The sequence below is a fragment of the Cupressus sempervirens genome, chromosome 5 (assembly GCF_028749045.1).
Source record: "Cupressus sempervirens isolate cs-2001-9-10 chromosome 5, ASM2874904v1, whole genome shotgun sequence".
Classification (NCBI taxonomy): Eukaryota; Viridiplantae; Streptophyta; class Pinopsida; order Cupressales; family Cupressaceae; genus Cupressus; species Cupressus sempervirens.
Genome location: NC_143122.1, coordinates 772514691 through 772540740, shown reverse-complemented (window position 1 = coordinate 772540740; position 26050 = coordinate 772514691). Strand labels below are relative to the sequence as shown.

The window sequence follows — 26050 nt, the reverse complement described above, 5'->3', positions numbered from 1 at the left end:
TTGTTTCCAACTCTAACAATGCCTCAATCATGATTCCTAAATTTAACAAACTTGTTCATATCACTAGTCATATAATGTGAACATCCACTATCTATAATCCAACCAGATTTCTTTTCAACTTGATAAACTAGAGCCTTCTCTTCTCTAATTTAGTTATCAATCTCATCCTCTTTTATAGCTACAAATCCTACCTCATCATCACTTTCATTTTGATTTCTTTCTTTAGATTCAACATCCTCATTTGCATACAAATAGTCTCTAGGTCTTCTAGGCTTAAAATTTCTCCTATATTTTTTCTCTCTTTTAGGAAACTGAGAAGAATAATGATTAAATTCATTACAATTCCAACATTTAAAGATTTTCTTACCATTTTTCTCTTCTCACAAGAAAGGGTATAGCTTCTTCAATCTTTTTGTCCTCTTAACATCTGGATATGTTGTTGCTAGCATACTATCCGTGGGTACTTGTGCTTTTGGAAAAGTAGGGACAATCACTCAAATTACTAAAATTTGTCTCCACTCTTGTCAATTCTCTATGCTATCTCAAACTTGATCCTTCTAATTCCAATATTCCAAGTAAAGTCTCCCTAGAGATCTTCTCAGTGCAGGGTATCAATAGCTCAACTGTTTGTGCTACTTGCTTGAATGGTGATGTTAAGAAATTCAAGATCTTCCACATAATCTCATCTTCTTCTTTGGTTCCATTATAGGATTTCAACCCTACAAAAAACTAAGTTATCCTACCAATATACCTTCTCAAAGATTCATTTTCCATCGTTTTAGCATCTTGAAAAAACTATGTCCAATTCTGTAATCTTCTCCTTTTTGTATGCTTATATCCTTGAAATGTAGATTCCAAAGCTTCCCAAATCTTATGAGATGTTTTTATTTATTTTACCTGACTATGCTCATTTTCAAGAAGAGTTGATAATAGGGCTTCTTTAGCTCTCATATTTCACATAAATAGGTCTTTTACTACTTTTTGGTATTCTTCAAGCTTGTCTTCTATAATTTCTTTATCAATCTTTGTTAGAATGCAATATCCTAGACCCATACTTACAAAATCAGTCTTCATTGTTTCTTTCAAACAATCATAGTTAACTCCATCAACCTTAGGATTTTCTTTTCTAAAGAAACTCACCATTGATCTCCCAAAGCTATTAGTCTTTCTTTTCAAGGACCTAAGGCTCTAGTACCAATTATTAGAATGTGAAGTCCACCAATTTAACTAAGAGGGTAGGGGTAGAGCTGAATTAGTTATCCAACTATTACAACAATTTTCAAGCTTATTAAACCTTAACCATATGAGACATATAATTAGTAACCATAATAGGATACTCATACACAATAAAACCATATATCTTAAATATGGAAACCATTGATTAGAGGAAACAATCTAGTAGGGATGGTACCCAAAAAATGACGTACACATATAAATGTTCCTTGTTAGAGGATGGACCATGTTAGGAGTCAATAAAAATATTCAATACATATCAGTCCCTGTTAAGAGACATTAAATCATTGTTAGGAAATTCCAACCATCATAAGAACTGTACCAACCATGTTAGGAGTTGTAGAAGGTAGATAGACTCAATGTCCAAATAGCTTAAGGGGAAAGACCATCATACTCATCGTCTAACTGGTCTCTGTATGGTTCCTTGCATAAAAATAGAATTATACTTGTGTTTGAACTTCCTTTCCCTTGGAATTAGACTTCCTCTTTTGATCATGTCACTATATCACCAATTTTGCATCCAATAATCCCCTAGATTGCTGACTCACATCTATCAAACTTTGCTCTTGTTCGCACTTCCTTAATTACAATTGCACATGTCCATACATGTCAATCATGGAAACACTTTCCTTTATACCATGTCCCTAAAATAATTCCTTGAGTTGGCCTTGAGGCTTTCCCAAATAATTATAATAGGACCACATTAAGATAATTAATTATTTTACATTTACACAACACTCTTAGCTCATAGTCTTTACAACCTTTCACCATTAGATAGTCTAATATCACTTTACAAATTTTCATGTCATGATTATATATCTATTGGGAGATATAATCCAACCATGAGAAACAAACTCTTAAATGCTATGTATGTGTGATGCTCTCTATAAATTAAACATATCTTCAGCATATCTTCAACATTTTTCTTGGGATTTCATCCATGTCATCAAGGCATATTCTAAAATATTTCCTCAACTAGGCTTGACCATATCTTTTGTATATTGTTCGTACAGCCTCATTCTTTATTTTCTACTCTACCAATGTTCACAAAATTACTGCTATGTTGACATCAATGAAAAACACACTCATGAATGCAACATGTCAAACATACTATCAATCTCCTCATACTCTAGCAATGCTTGGGATACTTCCCCAAAGGAATACCATCAACATTCATGCTAAAATTTCATCCTATTGAGAGGAGAGGAAATCAATTCTAGAGCTAGTTGATATCATCAATGTTGAGGACAAGAGGCTCAAGTTCCACACTATTAAGGATTTTATTGTATGATCAAAGGATCTTACGGTTGAGGATGCCACCTGGGAAGACGAGAAAATTCTAGAGCATCCAAGTTTGTAATTTCTTGAGGGCAACACATTTTCATTTGTGGAGGACTATGATGTCCCCAAAATTATTTACAATTAATTTTTGGTTATGTGATCAGTAATCAATGTTTTTATCTCACAAGCCCCCTCTTTATATTATTTTTCTTGCAACTTGTTAGCCTATCGATATTCTTTTAATGCTTTAAGAAGCTCCCCTGAAGTCCTTTATAAGGCATGCAATTTGGATTTTTTTTTGTACATGAACTCTTGTTGGAGTTTTGTGTTGTTCTCCATTTTGAAAGTAAGATATCTTCCCTACTTGGCCCTTGTAGTTTTGGTGGGAATCAACCCTCACCCTATTTCATCCTCTATACTACTTATTTTGATCTGGCAATTTCAAGTGCCATATTTGTCTAAAATATAATATTGAGATTTGTCTATAATTTATTACATCTTTGTATGTTGTTTACTTTTGGTATTTGGTGAATATCTAGCATTAAGTTATTAATAGTTATTTTCAATTAGTTTAATCTCACATTGATACCTTCATTCCATGTGGCATTTGCCTACCTTTTTGTAGCCTTATGATTCCTCTTGCACAGCCTCAGATCCATCTAGCATGTCATCAGATTCCCTCTCACATGATATCAAGCTCCCTCCAATGTAGCCTTAGCTCCCTCTAACATGGCCTTGGGCTCCCTCTAAAACAACCTTGGCTACCTAAAACATAGTTCCCTCAGGTTATTTCACTCGGGTGGTTTCTGTCAGATGGTCTCCCTTGGGTGGTTTCCCTATGGCACTTTCCATTGGGTGGTCTCTCTCAAGTACCTTGTCTCAAGTGGTTTCCCTTGGGCACTTTTCCCTTGGATGGTTTCCATTAGCTACTTACTCTCAGCTGTGCCATTAGGAACATTACAACATAAGAGACACACTAGTAGCTTTTATCTATTATAATGGTCACCATGAATTACAAACCATTGAAGGATACATCAAAAGCATATTTGTGAGCATTGCATACTTTGATGGAAATAAATTTCCCAAGACTCACCTAAATTAAAATTATCAAAAATAAAATTATTAAGTTTACATTCTTATGTTAATTTATATTTTGTTTACAAAGTTAGTTTGAGATAATGGAGTAATGACATTACATATCAAAAGAGAGAAAAAAAACTATAAATAATGTTATATTGATAAACCAATGCAATTGACTTTTAAATTTTTAGAAATAATTTTATGTGGATTATTTTACTCATTTTAAGATCTATTCTAAATTGGTTACACAAACATTTGCAAAATTTAATACCTCATCATCGTATTTAAATATTTCAATTGAATTGTTTTCATCTTTCAATTTATATCTAGACAATATTGAGTATCATTTGTTAAAAAAAAAGATCATACTATAACATTTTAGTTAAAGCACCAAGAAAAACATAATTATATATTGTGTCATTCTATAGGATTGTTTTGACCTCAAGATTTCTCATAATTATAAACTTGGTCCTCTTAATAAGTTCAATTATAATTATCTGGAGAGACCTTTTGTAGATTCAATTTTGGATGATTATTGTTGTGCAGGGTTTGCATTTATTGTGGAAAACAAATTTTAAGAGCTTTTTTCAAAGTTTGTCTGCCTGGCTATTATGGTTGCCAGTGGGGTTTCCACAAGTCTCATTCTTGCTAGAGCCTCTGGTTGTGATGGATCTTCTCCCAGGGAAAGGTCATAGGAGAAGGAGCCATTTTATGTTAGCAAGCACTAGAAGTTAAATAAAGTTAATGGTTGTTTTCCACATAGCCAAGATCGGCCTATGCTAGTTATTCCTCAAAAAGTAGTATTGGAGGATGTGGACTATTTGGCCACACATGCATTGATATGCAAGTTTCTTGGTATTAGGATTTCCCTGGTGGCTCTAGAAGCTTGGATTCGTCATTCATGGCAGGTGGAAGGTGATATGGACATTATGTTGGCTAGGAATAGCTACTTTTTGGTGAATTTCTCTTGCATGTCAGATCAAAATCGGGTCTTTGAGGGAGGCCCATATTTTTATGATAGAGTAGACCTTTTTGGTAAACCCTAGCATCCGGGGTTCAATTCCACTGAGGATCTTCCTTCGAGAGTTCCTATTTGGGTCTGCCTGCTGCAACTTCCTTTGGAGTTTTGGCATGAGAATATCTTGCAACAAATTGCCGATGTACTCGAAAAGCCAACTGCTATAGCCCACCAATCTCTAGACAAAAGGGTTATTTCCTATGCTCATATTTGTGTTGAAATTGATTTAAATAATCCTTTGTTAGATACTCTAGAAATTTTTCTTGGCTCTTCTTCTTGGATCCAACAGCTAGACTATGAATCTATTCCCTTCCGTTGCAACCTTTGTCATGTGTATGGTCATTTACAACATCAACGCACTCAAGCCTCCAAAGGCAATGGTACCCCTGTTGGGTTTTTTGGCCCAAGGATGGCTAATGATGGTAAGGGGAATGGTCAAAATGTTAGTGGAAAAGGAAATGCTCAGTTTGATAGTGCAGGTAAAGGGAAAGCTCATATGAACACTTCAAGTCAGGGGCTAGGGCCATCTAGTTCTACTGGTCCTGATAAGGATGGTTTTATCCTAGCTCGAAACCCTGCTAAGCGGTAGGGTCAAAAATGATCTCATCTAGATCGATAAGTGGACTCAAGGTTTAATCATTTTGAGGTTCTTGACAATATGGTTATAGAAGACGGTATTCTTGCAGAGGCTCAAGGTGCAGCTACTAGTTTAGAGGGGAGGAATTCTACTCTTAGTGGCAACTAGGATGTTGTAGTTTAGCATATGCCAGAGACTTCTATTGGCCCTGAGTTTGATATCCTTGTGGTTTCTCCTGCTCCATAGGAAAAGGACATTCTTCTGGCAGATTTTTTTAAAGATGTGTTTGCCTCTGGTAAAGGAAAGGGATCTTCTCTTGCTTTGGGCCTGATGCAAAGATCATTTAAGAAAGTCTCTTTTACTACTCCCTCAAGAGTTGGACGAAAGTAGGATTAGGAAAAAATTAAACTTACAGGAGATTTATTGGTAAAGTCTGGGGTTGTCAAGACCTTGGATGAGCATTTTCCACACTCTAATCAATGATTATTCTCTCATGGAATGTGGGGGGGTTGAATAGAATCCCCAGACAAAAAGCTATTCATGATCTTGTGGCTGAGCATTCTTCGGATATCCTTTGTATCCAAGAGACCAAGCTTTCAGTGGACTCCATGTTTAGATGTGCTCCTACCATTTGGTTTCTAGGCCAATGTTAGTGTATTGGTGCTTTGGGGAGCTTCGGTGGTCTTGCCATCAACTAGGATCCTAGGAAATTTATGCCACTTTACTGGGTCTCTTGCCTCTCGGCTCTTTCAATGGTTGCTTCCTCTCTAGAGACTAGGGAGATTATTCTTGTTACTAATGTGTATGCTCCTATTGATCTCCCTGGCAAGTCTATGCTCTGGGATCATATTAAGCATGTAAGAAGCTATCATCCTTTCTTGCCTTGGATTGTGGCTAGAGACTTCAACTCTATTCTTAGTTTAGAGGAGAAGAGGGGTGGGCTAGCTCACTTGGGTCCTTCTTCTGAGCTTCTTTGACAAAATATTGATCTTTTACATCTCTCTAATGTCAAACCTCTCAATGGGATCTTTACTTGGAACAATCAAAGGGTTGGAAATGATGCTATCTCAGAACGCTTGGATAGGTTCCTTGCTTCCTGCTTTTGGAATTCTGGTTCTCTTTCGCTCTCTTCTGAAATTCTTGATTGGAGAGGTTTTGACCACTAGCCTATTAAGCTCACAGCTAGTTATGTTGCTGTCCCCAAGAACCCTCCCTTTAAGTTCTAGCTAATGTGGCTTCGAGACTCTTCTCTTTATGACCTAATGGCTCACTGGTGGAGACAGTGAGGCCCTACAGATATGGCATTGCTATGTTCTCCTTCTCTAAAAAGCTTCAATTTTTTAAAAGGAAGTTGAAGCATTGGAATAGGAATTGTTTTGGTAATCTACATATTATGAAGAAGACGGCTCAAGATCATCTTGATGTTATTACTAGGTAGATTCGGGATCTAGGTTTTTCAGAAGCTCTTGGTATTGCAGAGTCTTGAGCTTCTGCCGATTTAGCTGAGTGGGATCTTAGAGAAGAAATTTATTAGAAATAGAAGGCTTGAGTTGACTGGCTTCAAGAAGGAGACAATAACACTGCATTTTTCCAAAAATTTGTGTAGGCTCGACGTAACAGGAGTTACATTTCTTCTCTTGTTACTTCAAATGGGACGCATCTGACCTCTTCTCAAGCTATTTCTAGGGAAGCTATTCAGTTTTACTCTACTCTTTTTTTAGATGATTTACCTCCAACAAAGATTGAGGAGAATACTATCTTGTCTTGTATTCCCTCTGTTGTGACCAAGGAGATGAATGATTCTCTTATGAGGCCAATTAGTATGTTTCAATTGGAGGGGATGGTCTTTAGCTTGCAGAAGGGCAAAGCTCTAGGGCCAGATGGTCTCCCTATTGAATTCTTTCAAGAATTTTGGGATATTATCAATCCTGAACTTTTGGATGTGGTTTAGGAGTACTTTTCCAACAAAGAAATGCTTCATGCCTTGAATGCTACTTTCTTAGTCCTTATTTTGAAGAAGGAAGAGGCTAATCAGCTGGACTTTTTTAGGCCTATTGCTCTTTGTAATGTGGTCTATAAAATCATCACTAAGCTCCTAGCAGAGAGGCTTAAATTTTTCCTTCCTATGGTTATCTCTAAGGAACAAGGGGGTTTTGTGGCAGGAAAACAAATTTTGGATGGGGTAGTTATTGCTTCTGAAGCTATTCACTCTATGTGTACTTTTAGGGAACATGCTATGTTTATTAAGCTTGATATGGCTAAGGCTTATGACAGAGTCAATTGGGATTTCTTGCGAAAAGTTCTTGTTTTTGGCTTCAGTCAAGATTGGGTTAGCTGGGTTCTTAGCTGTGTTATTACTCCTTCCTTCTTGGTCCTTCTTAATGGTGGACTGATAGAGCTTTTTGGGGCTTCTAGAGGTCTTTGTCAAGGAGATCCCATCTCACCTTATTTGTTTATCATTATGGCTAATGGACTTGGTAGACTTCTCAAGTTTCATGTTTCCCAAAATTTGATTCAAGGATGGCAATGGGGAAATGGTTTGCCTACTCTTTCTCACCTTCAGTTTGTTGATGATATTGCCCTTGCTGGGAGAGCTCAAATTTGGGAAGCTCAAGCCTTTCAGCTCATGTTGGATACTTATTTGGTTGTCTCTAGGTAGAAAATTAATGACCACAAGTCCTTTATTTTTTTCTTCAACACTTTTGAGCCAATCCAGCGGAGGATTGCTAATATCTTGAGATTTAAAATTGCGTCTCTCCCTCTAACTTACTTGGGGGTCCCTATTGTGGTGGGTAGATAGCCTAGGCTTTTTTGGGAAAGCTTGCTTGACAAACTTCGACAAAGGGTCAATAATTGGACTCACAGGTGGCTCTCCATTGCTGGTAGGGTGACACTCCTTCAATCTATAATTTAGGCTCTTCCCATATACAGAAGCATAGTTCAGGCTGCCCCAATTTATTTTCTTAAAGAATTTGATGCCCTCTCTTGTCAATTTCTTTGGAGTGGAAATTTGCAACATACCAAATGGAGCCTCATCAATTGGGATATTGGTTGCAAGCCAAAAAAAGAAGGAGGCCTTGGCCTTTAGTCTGCTATCTTGTGCAATCAAGCTCTTGCTGCCAAGCTCTATTGGCATTGGTGTACTAGTCAGTCTCAGCTTTAGGCCTGTATCTTGTCACACAAATATTTACTTGGTGTTGGAGCTTCAAAAGTTTCTAGGTTTTCTCTTGAAGGAAGAGGCTCTATGGTGTGGAATACCCTCAAGATTGGTGCTCACATGGTGAAGAGAAGTTTATTTTGGATCTGCAATAGAGGCACTGAGGCTCTATTTTGGAGTGATTCTTGGAATGGGCATCCTCCTCTCCTTTCCTCTCATCCTCATTTGCAGGGTCTTTGTGATTCTTTTCTTTTCGCTAGATGGAATAAGGTGGCTCATTATAAGGAGGCTTTTAACCTGGGCCTTGTTGTCGGTTATAGATGGAAGAATTATTCTGATTGGCCTCTAGGTGGCTCACTGGGAGATCGGCTAGAACTATCTCAGATATTGGCTTCTAGGGAGTGCAGCTCATTGCAGAAACTTGATGTTTTGGCTTGGGGAGGTGCTTCTTCTGTTAAGTATTTTATTTCTTCTGGGTACCTTGCATTGATGAAGCAACTTTTTGGTGAGGTGGAGGTCTCTTGGTGGAAGAAAGTTTGGAATAGTTTTTCACGGCCTAAGTGTAACTTTTTCCTCTGGATTTTGGTTTACAATCATTGTCTCACTTGGGATAATCTCTGCAAGCGAGGCTTCCAGGGGCCTTCCATCTGTGTTCTCTGTTGCAATAGTGAAGAGACTATATCTCACCTTTTTTTTCTAGTGCCCCTTTGCCAAATAGATTTGGCTCCTCTGGTGGAGTGTATTGGGATGCACGTGCTGGCATGTGTCCTCTTTGTTTGAATTCTGGGACCATTTGGGCCATTCCCCTTCCAAGACTTCTTTTCTTCAAGTTGCGTGGACTAACGGCCCTTCCCTTATTTTATGGCATGTTTGGCTTGAGAGGAATAGGAGGATCTTTCATGATTTTTAGTTTGAGCTTAGGCACTTGTGGGGGAGAATTGTTAATTCTCTTCAGAAAATACTCCTTGCTAAATGTGACATCGTTGGGGGTTTGGATCCTATTGATGCTGGTATTTACTCTCACCTCTCCTTTCTTCTTCAGGTTTGCACTCCCTCGATCCCCCACACCTGCTCTGGAAATAGAGCTAAACAACACTCTCAGCGTATTAATCGTTAGTGATGTTGGTCTCCTCCTAAGGTGGGCACTCTTAAAATCAACATTGATGGTTCTTCTCGAAGAAATCCTGGTCCGGCTAGTACTGGGGGAGTTGGGCATGATAGTTCTGGTGATATCCAATTTCTGTCTTCTATATACAAGGGTTACCATACTAATAACCTCATGGAAGCCCTGACTATCTTGGTTGCAGTGGAACAATGTTGTCTACGTGGTTGGAAAAGAATCATTTGTGAGACTGACTCATAGGTGGCTATGAACTTATTACATAATAGGAACCTTGTGCACGTGGATTGGCATTTGGCTCTGGTTATTCAACAGATCATTCAGCTATGCAATTCTCTGAATTATGTGTCCTTTATGCATATCACTAGTGAGTGGAATGGTGTGGCTGATTGTCTAGCTAAATGGGCCTCTGAGCAGGGGCCGGCTTGGAACATTCTTGATTTTAGGATGCTTCCCCTTAATTTATCTTAGATCCTGGTTCAACTTGTGGACTAGGATAAAGCTATGTAGTTCTCTTTGTTTCTTGTGTTGTTTAGCTCTCTTTAATATTCAATAACTTTTTTACCCCTCTTTTAGTTTAAAAAAAGTTCAACCTAAGAGAATAAATCCTTATTTGACAATCTCCCATAGATTTGTGAGAACACCATTAGTACTTAACATTAAATAACACATAAATAATTAGAGAAATAAAAATATAGGATTATATATTGTACTAGATCAAATCCGTGAGTTATGGATCACATTCACATATGTAGAAATGACAAAAAGTCAAAAAATAAATTCATCATGTTTATTCAATAATTTTTAATGATTCTAAATTCAGTCCCACTAATAAATACAAGTAATGGAACAAAACCTTATTTGTATTTAACAACACATAGAAACATACACAAATAAAATTGTACAAGATCAAGCATTATATTAGATTCAACCCATGAGTTATATATATATATACGCTAAAAAATTCAAATGTATTTAGTTGAAAAATATAAATTTAGAAAAAAAATTGTTATTTAAAAAAAATTCTCACCTTCATCCAATCATATTTAATATTGTAACACTTAATTGTTCAATTAGCTGAAATCAACGTTAATGTTAAAGAGGTCGTATGATTTTTTCCTAGATTTTTTGAAATTCTAATTAAATTAAATTAACTGATTTCTATTAGATCATAAAATCAAATTTGACATTAAAGAATAAGTATCAAATGTTTTGGATTCAATGGCAAGCCTGTATCTTCCCATTGCACAAGTCAAATACTACATTTTCAGGGGTCATCCAAAACATTTTCTTTTACAGTTGTACATTTTCATCTTGATGATAGACGATCTAAAATGATAATGGAAAAGTTTTTACACAACTGATTCCCGAAACATTTTATGCAACAACTTCGTTTCCTTTGTATAATTATTGATTTTCAATAATGACGAGTTTCTTCAATAACTGGAAGATTGATACAAATTCAATGGTCGCCGATGCATCAATACAGGTTCCTGGTTATATGTACTAGGCCACTTCATACGCAACCGACGATTGTTGATGTCACATAAGTTGAGTAGGCACAAAGAATAAAATAAGTGGTGTCTAATCAAATGAATAATGATTGTACTTTAATATCTTCTTTCAAAAATAGATGGAGAGATAATGTAGTATAATTTTGGGTCCCTCTAAAACATCATACATTAGGGAGAAGAAATTCAGGTTGGAAAAATAAGTTAATTTTGACTATTAATACTTTTATTTTAAAAATTAAATAAATTAATTTTGACTATTAACACTTTTATTTTAGAAATCAAATCTTAGTATGTGATGTTTAAGCAGTCCAATAATTTTTGTGGGCATGTGCAGCTGGTAGAATACCTTATCTCATTGGAAGGTGTAGACGTGAATGGCGTGAACGGTGATGACATGACTGCACTTGACATTGCATCTGCAGCAGCCAATGACAACCCCAACTCCAATTTTGCCAGGATTGAAGAACTATTGGAGAGTGTAGGAGGTATTCGATTGAGTCACAAGCCAAAATATGATAGAAGTATTTGTGATTCAAAAAAAAGGGAAGACAGAGATATCATAAAATCTAGTACCACCTCTGAATCGCGTCAACGGGAATATAAAGATATTGTGGATACACACACGGTAGTGGCATCACTGATTGCTACTGTCACATTTGCGGCTATCCTTACAACACTATGGAGCGGCCAAAATGGCATTTCATCGTCTTTTCAAATTCTTTCTATTCTCTAACACCGCAGCATTCACCACTTCCTTTACACTGGTTGTTGCATGGTTGGTTAGACAGCTTATTCGAGACAGTTACTCTGAAAGAAGATCGATTTTATCCCATATTTCCGTGCGGACCTTGATAGTCTCCAGATTGTGGACGACAGCATCATTCGTGAGTGCTACCATTATCATCATACTGCCTCCTAATTATGAGGATTTGAGAAATACTCATAAGGAAGCCTTCTCCAAGTATAGATCACTTTGGCAACAAGAGATCAATCTGGTATTCTTATCGTTTCTTTATCCGGGCGTACCGCTTTTACTTTCGGTGTTGGGCTTTTTTGGTTTTAGGCCAAACTGGGTTTTTTCCGTAGGACATAGAAACAGGATGATCCGCCGGACATATTTAGTATTGCTTCTGGTCACCTACATCACTGTTATTTTAACTTTTACCTCAAAAAACATCTTTTAGAAGCCGAGTTTGTGAACGACAACTGTATGTACATCCTGTAAATCATGTGAGCTACTATCTTTTGTAGACTTCGCCTGTAGGTTACGAAAATATTTGAATACAATGTTTAAAATAATAATAATTTGATTTTTTGGGTTTTAAGTGATGTTATTTTGGTAAATTATAATTTTATTTATACAAAGAATACAATTGTAAGAGTTTCAAATACATGTTTGTAAAAATTCATGATTAGAGTTTATAGACTGTCAATATTTTAATGCATAGTTCTTTTGAACATTTTTATTTTTATTTTTTCATAATGAATTATAAAACTTAAATATAATAATAATAATAATATATAATTTTTGGAATGTTGCTATTTAGAATTATATTGTTGTTGAGCATAAATTTTAAATGAAATCATCCACCTGTAAAAGACAACATAAAAGTTATATTAGTCATCATTTGGACAGGTACAAGATTCATTGTATTGCAATTATAATTTAAGACTGGAAGAATTCTATCAAACATCTTTCTTTAAACAATTTATTGTGTCATAACCTTGTGTCTCATACATTTTAGGGCCTTGAATGTTACTTCAACATTTTTCATTATTCATTATGTGTTCCTAGTCAAAGATCTCAATGGATTATGCCTATCTATTTGTTTGGCTACTTGATGATATGTTTGTTTTCTCACTTACTTTTATGAGAGATGCTTAGTCTATGTAATGTTGTTTTGACTTAATTTATAGTGAACATTATACTTTAATGAAAAAGGTTTATTCAAATTGAGAAAAGTTGTTTAAACTACGTGTTAAAGAGATTTGGGATATTTGCAATGGACTATGATGCAATTTGGATTTTAGTTATGGTTTTTAGTACAAACTTATGATGCAAAATTCAATAGTTTAGTTGATTTTTAAGTTGATGTGAGGGTCTGCCCCAATTAAAAAGGGTTACCTTCTTAGTGGTCAACCGAGATAGATTTAACACACACCAAGTCATATTGCAGGTTTGATTTATGTGTTTTAGTTTTAAAAATGTCTCAATATGACTAATTTGTGTTTTGATAATATTTATTTCACTTTGGTCACCAAAAATGAATTAGGTAAGCCATAGTTAGATCTCTAAGAAGATCAATGAAACATAAGCATTTATTTATCATATTACAAATGGATTTTCTTTACTAGATTTTTTTTTTAAAAATAGATTATTTTTATTTCAAGTAACATATATGTAAGAGTGTTCAGGCAATATCCTACATGAAAATAGAAATTTGTGAATCTTTCAATGATTTTAATTTACACTTTAAAAATGGTATTTATTTAATTTTATTCTTTAAGACACTCAAATTTATTTGTATATGCCTGTAACTTTTTTCTTTATGACATCTGAATTTAGACAATAATAAATGGTTATATCAATACTATCTTCATTTCTTACAATTTACCTTTCAATATGAACAATTCTAAACTTTATTAAGTGTGAAGGTATATGATTCTAGATGTAGTTTTGGTATTAAATTTGAAAGAACATGTGAGGTATAATTAATTCACTAGTTCAAGCTTTAATTTAAATTTTTCTCAAAATATAAATTCAGTTTATTTTGGAAGTTGTAATAATAGTGCACATAAGACAACCATTGTGAAAACTCCTCTTTTCATGTTGATTTATTAGTATGATTCATAACATTTGAGATAAAAAATCATAGGTTACACAATGAGTATCTACACAAGACTAGTTGTTTTGCAAATTTTTACTAGCAATTTTCCTTTAAGAGTCAAGTACTACAATTTGAGATGTTTGCCTCATTTTTTTATTAAAAGAGAGAGGAAAAGTCTCTTTAACCTAGGGCACAAAAAGAACAAAGAAGCTTGGCAAGTACAATGAAGATATAGAAAAGACCATCACTGACACAAACTGTTAGAGAACCACCACCAACCAGAACTTAATTAAACACCAAACTTATAACTACTAATGCTAGATTCTTACTTATCAGCCAAATTGTTGCTGATAATCACAAAAATAATTGAGTCTTAGAGTATTGTGGATTAATATAATTTAGTTTAAACATAACAATATTAAAAGTGTGAATTTGGCTAGTCAGATGATCTCCCTCCTTAATTTGATCAATAACAATGTTCTCGCCTTAACCGGTGTGCTTAAAGACAGAGGTCTGCTAGATGGTGAGGATGGAAAGGATAGGGGTAGAGCAAGGTTAGATGATTATATGCCCACTGATATCACCTTTACCAATTTTGACCAGGAAATGGAGAAAGTCTAGGAACAGATGGCCGAGGAGCACCAGAAGATTTATGAGGCTTCCCAGGCCATGTAGGATCTTGAGAAGAAGAATGAAGAGTAGCCCTCTTGTTTTGTCCTTTTGTTTTTATGCAATTTCATTTTTGGCTTTTCGTTCTGGCTTTTTCTTTGTTCTATAAAAGATAAAAAAAATTTCTGGCCTTTTTGTTGGCCTCTATTGTTGGCTAGGCCTTGTGCTTATTTTCAGCCATAAGACCTATTTTTTCTAGCTGGGCTTCTCTTGCTTATTTTCAGCCTTGTCTTTGTAATTACTTTTGGGTTTCAGGGTCCCTATAAAACCTATTTATCTTATAAAAAACAATATTAAAAGTGTGTCCCAAAATTATAGGTAGGAGCACAATAATCCACACCAAAGCTAAAGAGAATAAAGAAAATATAAAAACAAAGAGAATAGGAAACCCAAGGCTAGGAAAGCTATGTCAGCTTTATACTCTCCCAGTGCTTGACCAAGTACCTAAGATCTTCAGTCCAATCATGGACACCCTTTATGCTTTTAATTTTCACTTAAATATTGTTCCTATACATTATAGATTTTTTGAGTTTGTTATGTCCAATATTAGTATCAAAGATCATAGCCCTCTACATCATCTCTTTCTTGACACTTTATAAAGTGGAGATGACCATGCCCATTTTGATGCCAATGATAGCATTATTAAAATTGTTTCTCAAAGACACCACTATTTTTATTATGGGCCTTAATTTGGTCTTCTAGTTCCATTTTCATCTTTTCAACCTTTCCTTCCTCATTAGTGGTAATAATATTTGAGGTTTATATTTGTTCACAAGTAGAGTTGTCATCATGGGGGATCTCAACTTCAAGCCCTAAAAATAACTCAATACAAGCTTGTTGGGAATCCTACTCAACCTCATATGAGTCTTCCCCATCACCTTTGTCTTCAAATTCTTCCTCAACTAAACTATTCTCAACTTTCTTAGGCATTTATTCAACCTCACTATCATAGTTGTCCTCCTTATTTTTATCCCAACTTTCCCCTCTACTTTCTTCCTTGTACTTATTTCCCTTTTCAAACCCTATTCTTCTTAACTTTCATTCACAAGATTTGGTCTTAATATGGTTCCCTTGAGATTTAAAATTCTTGTCTCCAACTTCCCTATTAGAAACTTTAGAATCCTATTTATCTACCTTAATAAATTCTCTAAGAATTCTACTTTTTTAAAGGGTACCAAAATGGTTTGATTTAGTGGAATTTTTTTTTTAGCAAGGGTTTCCAACAAAAAGGATGCTTCAAGGGTTTTGGTTTTACCCTACACATTTATAGATTTTTTCATGGGATTAATCGACTCTCCAGGCTCAAGATGAGGGCTTCTTATTCATTATCTAGCTTAATGTCTTCAATAACTATAGATGTTTTAGGGGTTTTGGAGAGCTCTCTTTATGAGTAAGATGCCTACCTAAACTTAAGTGATGGAATAACGCATGGTGGTAGAGCATGAAAATTGAAATCTATTGAATGGGAGCATTATCCCTAATTTTAATACTATTGGTGAGAGAGGAAAACAAAAGGAAAGGAATGCCAATCCTTTAACCATGTCTTAACATGTTTAGGAGCGAGAAGTGATAGCCATGATAAGTGGTAAATTTCCCTTCTAAGGTGAAATAATACATAACACAAAGGAAAACAATTGCAAAGGGGCAAGGGAAAGAAGTGCAATAGTACCCATTACTAGACTAAATATTGACGATCTATTTTGTACCTTAAAAAAACATGTGTTTGAATTTTCTATAATATCTTTCACCTTTCCTCTCCACCTTCTCCCCTTCATAGCTCAAGCTTGTCACCTCACCAATCAATTTGAGAGTCGCCACAAACTTCACACTAGCTATGGTGACCTCACCTTTGGACCAAGAATTAGGAAACTTAGCATAAACCATGGAGTGGTGACCTTTTATCACTTGAATGTAACTGCTAAACCACACCCTCACAAAGTAGTTCCATATTTCCTCATTTTGCAACAAATTGTTGCCTAGTTATTGAGTTTCATTTAAGGATTTATTGTACCTATTGATTTTTTCAAACGATTTAGTCTACATATTTTGGCATATATAATTAAATTTGACTTGTATACAAATTAGTCTACTCTATTTTTCCCTCTTCTAATTTTTTTAACAATTTTTTCTCTATTGGTAAATATGTTACAAGTAAATTTATTTAATATTGGTAATTTACATTACAAGTAAGGAATATTTCCAAATGTCATTGGTAGATTTGAGTCTACTCAACTGATTTGTTCATGCTCTTCCATGAGCCAATTTGTCAAATAGATTACATACCCCATTCTTATGTCTATGTAATAATATATAGTTGTAGAATGCCATATAGCTTAAATTAAACATTTCCATGTATTTTTCTCCATGCAACGTGTGAGTGAAATAGGGATAGAGTGGATAAGTTTTTTCATTGTGGTCCTTTGCACATGATTGAGAGTAATTTATTTTGTTTATGAAACACTAAATGATAGTATTATTTGATATAGTTTGATAGGGATGGTTTGACCATGACCTCTTTGTTAAAATATAATATGGGATAGTGAGATGAATATTAGACTGTTAATTGAGAAATCATTAAATTCACCCATCAGAGAAATAAGTTTAGTAAAACGGGCACTTACTTTGAGATGAATGATTATTCTTATATATCACAGTTCATGAAAATATTGTTTTTAATATTATTATTGAAACTCATCTTAGGCCTTTATACAATTATCATGATTTCTAATCAAATCAAATTAGTAAGCATCCTTTGACATTACTCCATGTCTATTTTAGCATGTGCAAGCTACAGAAAGGTAGAGGAGAGAAATTTTAGTATTTTCCTTCAATTAATATTTGAATTTTGTGAATCTAATTCTATCCAAGATAGTGTCAAGCATATAAAATCTCCAAATATTAAAGAAACAATAGAGTTTGTAGCTCTATTTTTTCTAACAAAAAGAGTATACTGGAATCAAAAAAAATTGAGAGAATAAAACAATGTTTGGAGGCATGCAAGATTATCTTTATTGGCATTGATTAACTCTGAAAATAAAATATTACAAACATGGAAACCATTTCTACAACTTCATAAAATAATTAACCTGAAAACTACTACTGATGTTCACAAACTAAACTTTTAGCAATCTAAGGTTACATACAATCTACCTAGAGCTGTCCGCAACTTAGAAAAAAATGAGTAGAACAATCACTATTCACCAAGATAAACATCAAATTATTTTTGCAATAAAAATGTTTGTCACACATAGAGAATAAAATCTGAAAGACTCCCTTTTGTAGTTGCTCACAAAATAACTAAATGAGAATAAGAAACATTTCATGATCCTTTTTTTGGTTGCCACTAAAAAAATCTACACACATTTCAAAATTCAAACTCACAAGTACCAAAAATAAATGCATGATTTTTGGGCCACTATCAATAGAAATTTTTTGATTACATTCTCTTAAATTTAAACCTTTACTTACTTCCTTTTAGCAATAATTGTCTACACTTCAAAAGTGGAAACAACAGGTAGGGAGGTGTGGCAATAGCCTAGGATGAACAAGGATTATATTTAAAATTTCAACAATCCCCCTTTGTCTTTAGGCAACAAAGGACAAGATCAAGGTTGATCTAAATCAAGTACTTCTAATTTTTTTCTTAGTTGCACAAAATTTTCCATTCCCAAAGGCTTTGTGAATATGTCTACTAGTTGTTTCTTATACTTGCAGTACTCCATTTTAATTTCACCATTTTTAAATTTCTCTCTAATCAAATGATACCTTATTTCAATGTTCTTGCTTCTTCCATGAAATCTTTTAAATCTCTCCATGATCTCATTTTCTTTTTTTTTTAGGCATAAAATTTCCATCCCACATTTTTTTTACTTCTATTCCTAGAAAATACTTCAAGACACCTAAATATATAATTTAAAATTCACTTTTCACGACCTCTTTGAAATCAAAACTAAGGAAATCATTTTTCCACATAAATATTAAGTCATCTAGATATAAAACAATAATTAATACTTTGTCATTGAAGCTACCTTGATGTAAAAAATGGGCTAACCATCACTTTTTTATGAATCTATTGCTAATCAAATATGAGTCAATCCTATTGTGGTTGCTCTACATATAGCTCTTCTATTAGCACTCCAAGAATGAAGACTTCAAATCCATTTGAAATACCTTCCATTTCTATTGGGCTTCAATTGCTATGACAACATACATGGTTTCCATTCTTGAAAAAGGAGCATATACCTCATCATAATCTCTACCAAACTACCTTTTATACCCCTTGACTACCAATCGTGTCTTATGACTATCTTTTTTTCCTTCAATATTGTACTTGGTCTTATAAACCCATTTTACTCCAATAATTTTTTTCTTTATAGGTAACTCAGTTAGCTCGCATGTTTCATTTATCTTTATTGCACTTTTTCCTCATCCATGGCCTTAAATCATTTTTCTTCTTTCACATCTTCCTCAAAATAAATAGGATCACTATAATAAAATGATATAAAGTTTACAGTCTCGTCAAAATCTTCTTCACACCTTTCATCTTGGTGTATTTCTTATAAACTCTTAGTCTTTCTTGGCAATAGGGATGTGAAAGTAGCATCTAAAATCTTACTACTATAGGTATTATTGTATCCAAGCTATACCAAGAGTTTATTCTCTAACTATTTCTGGTTTCTTATCTTTTGGCCTATTATTTTAGGAGCTACCCAAAGTTGTCTAGAGATATGTGTACCTAGCACTCCTTCATCTTATTGATGACAAATCTATTGACTTGGTGGTTAGCACCTCCTTTATGATTCATGACATAGGTTAACAACCTCTTGTGGATCTAGGTAAGTCTAGTGTTTTTTATGTTCATTGATAGCTTAAGCTTTTGGCATAGTGACAAACAAACCAATAATTGGTATCATAGCCTTGGGTCACGGGTCTGAATCTTGAGAGGTCTACATTTTTTTGGTGCAAAACCCTCAGTCAATGCAGAGAGGGAGATTGTTGACTTGATGGTTAGCACCTCCTTTAGGATTCACGATATGGCTTAACTACCTCTTGTGGATCTTGGTAAGTCTAGTGTTTGTAATGTTCATTTGTAGCTCTAGCTTTTGGCACAATATCAAACATACCAACAATATCTCTTCTTCTTACATAATAATAGTTAGTTCACTTAAAGTGCTTAAATTTTTATCCACTGAGCCATCCCATGACTCATTTTCATTGAACTCCACATCTCTTGAAATGATGATCTTAGCAACCTAGTTATATAATCTATACGTTTGATTATGAAATATAACTAGTGGAGACTCACTTCATGCCCTTTTCATCAATTTTCTTTTCTTTTCTTTATTGGCATGCGTGTATATGCTATAGACCTAAACACCCACAAGTGGTCAACTATCCATCTATATCTTGACCATGCCATAAGAGTAATCTTATCACAAACTTCCTTTGTTGGACACCTATTTACCAAATATACATTTTTTACTACAACCTCTCCTCAATATACAGTTTGGAATCTCTTTTCTTTTATTATGCTCCTTAACATCTCAACAATGCCTCTAATTTTCTTTTAACCACTCCATTTTTGTATGGAGTATAGTTGATGATCAATTCCTTCTTAATGTCATTATTTCTAAAAAAAATGTAATTTACACCCTAAAAAATTATCGAATGCATCATACTTACCATTTTAAAAATTTATCATATTTTTAACTACATAAACTTAAAAATCTTTGACAAGTTCAAGCACTTGAAGAATCTTTGAAGAAATAAATGAAAAATTGCATAAATAGGCTCAAGTGGGTGGCAATGGTAGAGAGTACAACTCAACAACACTTGAACAATCTAAATTTGGTTGTGGGTACTGAAAGACAATGGATATCTATGTACAACCCATTACAAAATGGAGGTGTTGAATAGAAAAGCCAAGTGCTAGTGAACAAGAAATGAATATGTTGAACTATCTTATACTATCGAATATTATATAGGTTGATGCAATTGCTTCAACCCCAAACCTTGGAAATAGAGTTCCAATCAAGCCAGTGATTGGAAAAACTCTAGAAGTAGTTTAATTGGGATATTGTGTCCAACATGTATGCACAATTGAAACTCACCTTTATGTGTCCAAATTAGACCAATAGAAATGCACCTTTCTATGTCCAACATCTAAGCACATGTCTGATGAGAAAAGAAAGATGAACGTGAATAGTCATAAGTAATTTTTCCTTGGATATGTGTTTGGAGTTAAATGCCATAAATTATATGATCTTGCTTTAAATGGTCAATAAAAAGCACAAAAGATGTCATATCTAATAATTGAAAGGGTGTAACAAATAAGGTGATAGATAATGAGCTTCCTATAGCTACCTTAAAATAGGATTTTCTACAGCCATTATACCAAAAAATTAATAAATATAGTGATGAAAGATAAGGAATATAATCTAGCAAAGATAAAGGAGGGGCTAATGGTGCATGCAAGTGAGAAACTATAGAATTTCCACTATGACTTCAAAGATTGGTAAGGATTCAAAAACCTTTTCTCATTATATGGTTGTGTTAAATTGTTTATGATTATATCATTTGATGACATTAGGTTTTCAAAATTTGTTTATGTGAGAGTTTTTGCATAAATACTCCAGATTACACATTAAAATCCCTCATTAAGATGATTCATTTTATCCTTTTTCTTATGCACTACTTCATCTTGTTGATGGATCATAAAATAAAATCTAAAACATTAATACAAAAATTGTCACACAATAAAATCTATTAACAACATATCACCAAACTAACTAATGACCATTTAACTTTTCCTAAGTTGAAAAAAAATGCCTACAACTGATCTTTACTATAGATCAGGTTTTCAAATCCTAACCAACCATCTTACTATGAGAAATCCACTTTAATGTGTTTAATATTACTTGAGTCCTCTAACTTTTGTTTTCATTTCCTTATTTCAATCCATCAATTATTCCTAATTTGATGATATTTTCAACCTATGTTCAGGCATCACTAAATTATGTATGTCTTTTCTTATGCTACTTAACCAAATTATCAAACTAAAAAATTGAATTACTTTTGTGTTCAAATAAAAAATTTGAGAAATTGACAAACTTCTCTGGCCTCCCACAACCAAAAAAGGAAGAATATATATAAGGTTAAGCAGTTTTACAAGTTTACACCTATAGGAGGTGTGACACAAAGTGAAGAAGAACTATAATGTTGACAAGAGACAAGGCAGTGGAAATTTTCCATGTCAACAGGTTCATGAGTTTGCTGACTTCGTACATTGGTTCAACATCTCACAAAAAGTTTGAAGGGCTAAAGAGAAAGAGGAAATAAGAAAGGAAAGAAGGGGATGGGAGTGGGAGAGAATATGGAGAGAATGAATTCAAGTCTTGACAAGTTCACAGGTTTGTTAGTTTTTGTCTTGATGTTGAGATAGTGTTTTTGTAATCAAGAAAGAGAATGAGGAGCATGCATTAAATTTTGCAAACTCAATTCAAAAGATATACTTTTTGACATAAAAGTCCACCTAAATACAAGGGCACCACAAAGTGGTAGGAATCAATAAAGGTTTTAACTTGCATAAAGAACATATATACATGAAATGAGAACCTATTTAAACTATTCTCAAACATAGGAAGTTGAGCCAAATGGTGTGATTGTTATGTCTCCCTAGCTACCTACATTTACTCCTATTACTCATCATTACTGTAGGTCTTTCTTTTTATGTACAATCAATTCATTGGATCTTCTCTACATTTCAAGTTACCATTTTGGGGAAAATTGATAATGGACCATTGATTTAAAACTAGTATAATCTTGTGACTGGAGTTCACACCCTACATGGTTAAAAGGATTTTTGAATTAAATTTTCAAGGATCTGCCGATGATTATTCCAAGTGATCTTGGTGTGAGAAGTTTGTATGGTTTCAATGAGTGGAGCTCAATAGCAAGAAGGTAAAGGATTCTATTGAAGTTTTAAAATAGAGTATTGCAAACTTCAAAGAGTATTCAATTTTCATGTCTCTAGGACTATTTGTACACTTTTGCATTAGCACAATTGTTTTTTATGAGTGTACATAATTTTGATAAATATGGCGACACTTTGAAAACTATTACAATCTTTATAATGATATTTTTTATTTACACAAGTTTGAATAGCTCAATAGTGGAAAACCAATTATGTTTTCTTAGTTTCAGACATCATAATTGAAATAGAGAAGCAGAGAAGACTTGTGAATTGTGAAGTAGAGCAGCAGAGTAATATTCTAATGTGTGTAAGTGACCTCAAGGGTTAATGTTGATGGGTTCATAGTTCAAAATCTGATTGCATGATCTGAAGAAGTCCAATGTACTGGACAAAGGAAGAAGCAAAAGATTGTCTCACATCTATTATTCTGAAAGGAATAGTACCAAGATCAATTGGATAGTGGGTTCATTGATATGATCCTAGAGCTATTTGGACAGTGGGTTCAACTACCTTCTACAAGTCCTAACAAGGTTCGAATCTCCTAACAAGCATTCAACATCTCCTAACAGGTACTCTTTCTACTAAGTGTTGTAACACACTCCTAACAGGTCCCATCCTTTAACAAGGAATATTCAAATTAGTACATTATTTTGTGGGCATCATTCCCACCGTGGTTTTCCCTCTAATCAAGGGTTTCCCTAGTCAACATATCTAATGTAATTTTGTATGTGCATTTCTTTATGATTGTTGTTTACTTTGGTTCAATAATCAAGAATTGTTTAAGATTGGTATATAATTGATTCACGCCCCCTCCCCCACCCCCAACCCTTTCATTTATATTGGTGGTCTATTATTTCTAACATATCTATTTTTTTTATTCATAAATCAACATGAGAATAAACTCTTTATTTACATAATCACTACATGGACATCAAAGCAATGACTATTCCTTTACATGAAACTCTTTTTACCTCATTTAAAACTACTATGATAAATCTATTTTCCATATCAATGCAACTAAACACAAAACATTAAATCTTACCATGCTAATGATAATAACCAAATTCATTCATAAATCTATATCTACAATAATGTACATGACATGATGATATTTCTTTCACAATACAATACATAAAACAATAATGGGGGCTTTGGTTATCACAACTCAATACATAATAGCTTGAAGGAAGAATGCTCCTTCTAAATACACTACATATTGTCACATCTTTTGCTTCACCAATGCAGGGAAAATCCATAACTTCTTTCATGAATCAAAAAGAAAAAAACCCAAAAAGTAATTTACCACAAGAACCATGGAGGCTCACCTCCTATCCTAGGTGGGTAAAAGCATAGATCTATGTCGCCATTTAGGATACCAAAACCTATTTTGGTCAAATCTCATTTCTCTATCAAAACTCAATTTTTTTCAAAAATTAAAAATACCCTTTTATAGATCTCATATTCAATATCATCATTATATAATTTTTTGAGTATTTTGATTAGTTATAATATGCTATAATCTCAAAATATTATAAGTCAATATTTCAACATTTCAAAAGATGCTCCCTCAAAAAATAAAAAATAAAAATAGCAAATCACACCAAAAAAATTAAAAAAATCATATTCATATCTAGAGGAGAGAATCCTTTTTCATGAATATGTAATTTTTTTTCAAGAAGCTATAGATTTGATAGGGAAGTTTTGACAGGAGGAAAAATTTGTTAGATTTTGATAAGGTCAAACTTTAGTATTTATAACAAAGAAAATATACATAAAAAATAATAATTTCTTTTTGTGTTCCCTAGCTATACATGTCATCTATAAGATATTTCAAATTAGAACAAAAATAGATGATTTTAATATACTTGTTTGATGGGTACTACACCTTATATTTTTTATAGTTCAAAAAGGGACATCAAAATTTTAAAAAATGAATAAATTCTTACTCAAAAAAATTATAAAAATTATAGGCATAAAATTCATCCAATTCTACACATTTCATTATTTTACATCATCTTCATATTCTAAACACAAATACCATTTTTTTGGTCATTAATGTTGAACTATCGCATTCTAATATCTCGTTTCTTTATAAAAGGTGACATAGGTTTGTGCTTCTACCCAAGCTTCTAAGAAGCCACCCATCAAGCTAGAGAAACAAGAATCAAATGATTTACTCTCAAGTAGCTAACAATTCATACAACATAACATCACAATACATATACAAAACCTCCAAGGTTTAACACAATGATTCACCATTGGAATCATAAAATAATGGGTGAAGGTGGGCTCTCCAAAGAGGAGAATTCCATATGCATATACATATATACATTTTTAATTTGCATAACACCTCTTCAAGGCTATCAAAATAAATCCACCTCATCACATTAATACACTTATACCTCCCATAATAACAAATAAGGCATACGGCTTCAATGGAGCCCATACTCCATGAACACCATTAAGCAAGTGCAATGAGTGTTATGGCATGGGCCCCAGCCTTGGTCCAAGCCAAAGGAAAAATGATAGTTCTAGTAGAGCTCCCTTCTCCTTAGTGTTTTTCCTTTCCAAACCCTAATTGTCTCTAAACTTAGAGAGTGGGTGAACAGCCCACTAGTTTGTCAAAGTTCACTAAAAATAATTTCTACTATCCTATTTTTGGTAGAAACATTAGCCCACTATTTCTTACATTATCTTACATTCCAAAAAGGAACTTTGACCAAGTGGAAGTGTGTAGGTACACTCATGGGAAAACCCAAAATTTTGAATTGGTGGAAGAATGCATTGGTTAAGGGGTCCCCTAGGCTAGCTAACCACTAAAATGGTCAAATTTAGGCCCCTAACATGTTATGCTAACATATGGGTAGCTTATTTTCACAAAAATGTCACTTTAGGACCAATGGATGTAAAATTAAAAATTATTGGAAAGTGTATCAAATGGATGTAAAAGTATTGGAAAGTGTATCAAATGGATGTAAAATCAAAATTTTTGAATGGTCTTCTTAATGAAGAGGTCAATGTTAAACAACCACTTGGTTATGAATTTAGTGGGCATGAAAACAAAGTATATAAATTTAATAAGGCACTTTATGGTGTGAAACAAGTGCCTCGGGCTTGGTATAAGAGGATTGATTCAGACATGATAAGTAAACAATTCAATTGAAGGAATAGTGGTCCCACATTGTATATTAAGTCTAATTATGAAGGTCAGATTTTGATTGTGTGTTAGTATGTTGATGACTTGATATTCACTAGAAATATATCAATAGACATGTTCAAGTCAAAAATTATGAAAGAATTTGAAATGACAGATTTGGGGTTGATGAGATATTTCTTAGGTATTAAAGTTATTCAATGTGACAAAGTTATATTCATTTATCAATCCAAGTATATAAAGGAGGTTTTGAAGAGATTTAAAATGATAAACTGTAATCTAGTATCAACTCTAGTTGCAATAGGAACAAAAATATGTAAAGAAGAGAATGCCTCAAGTGTTGATCCAAATATGTTCAAAAGACTTGTTAGAAGTTTAATGTATATGACAACCACAAGGCTAGAGATTATGTATGGTGTAAGTTTGATCTCAAGTTCATGGAGTCAC

At 33.8% G+C, this 26050-nt stretch overlaps 1 pseudogene; it reads left to right on the top strand.

Annotated features, from left to right (window-relative positions):
- The window catches only part of LOC149558205 (uncharacterized), a 155001-nt pseudogene extending 142837 nt beyond the window's left edge, over positions 1 to 12164 (top strand).
- Positions 12165 to 26050: the final 13886 nt, after the last annotated feature.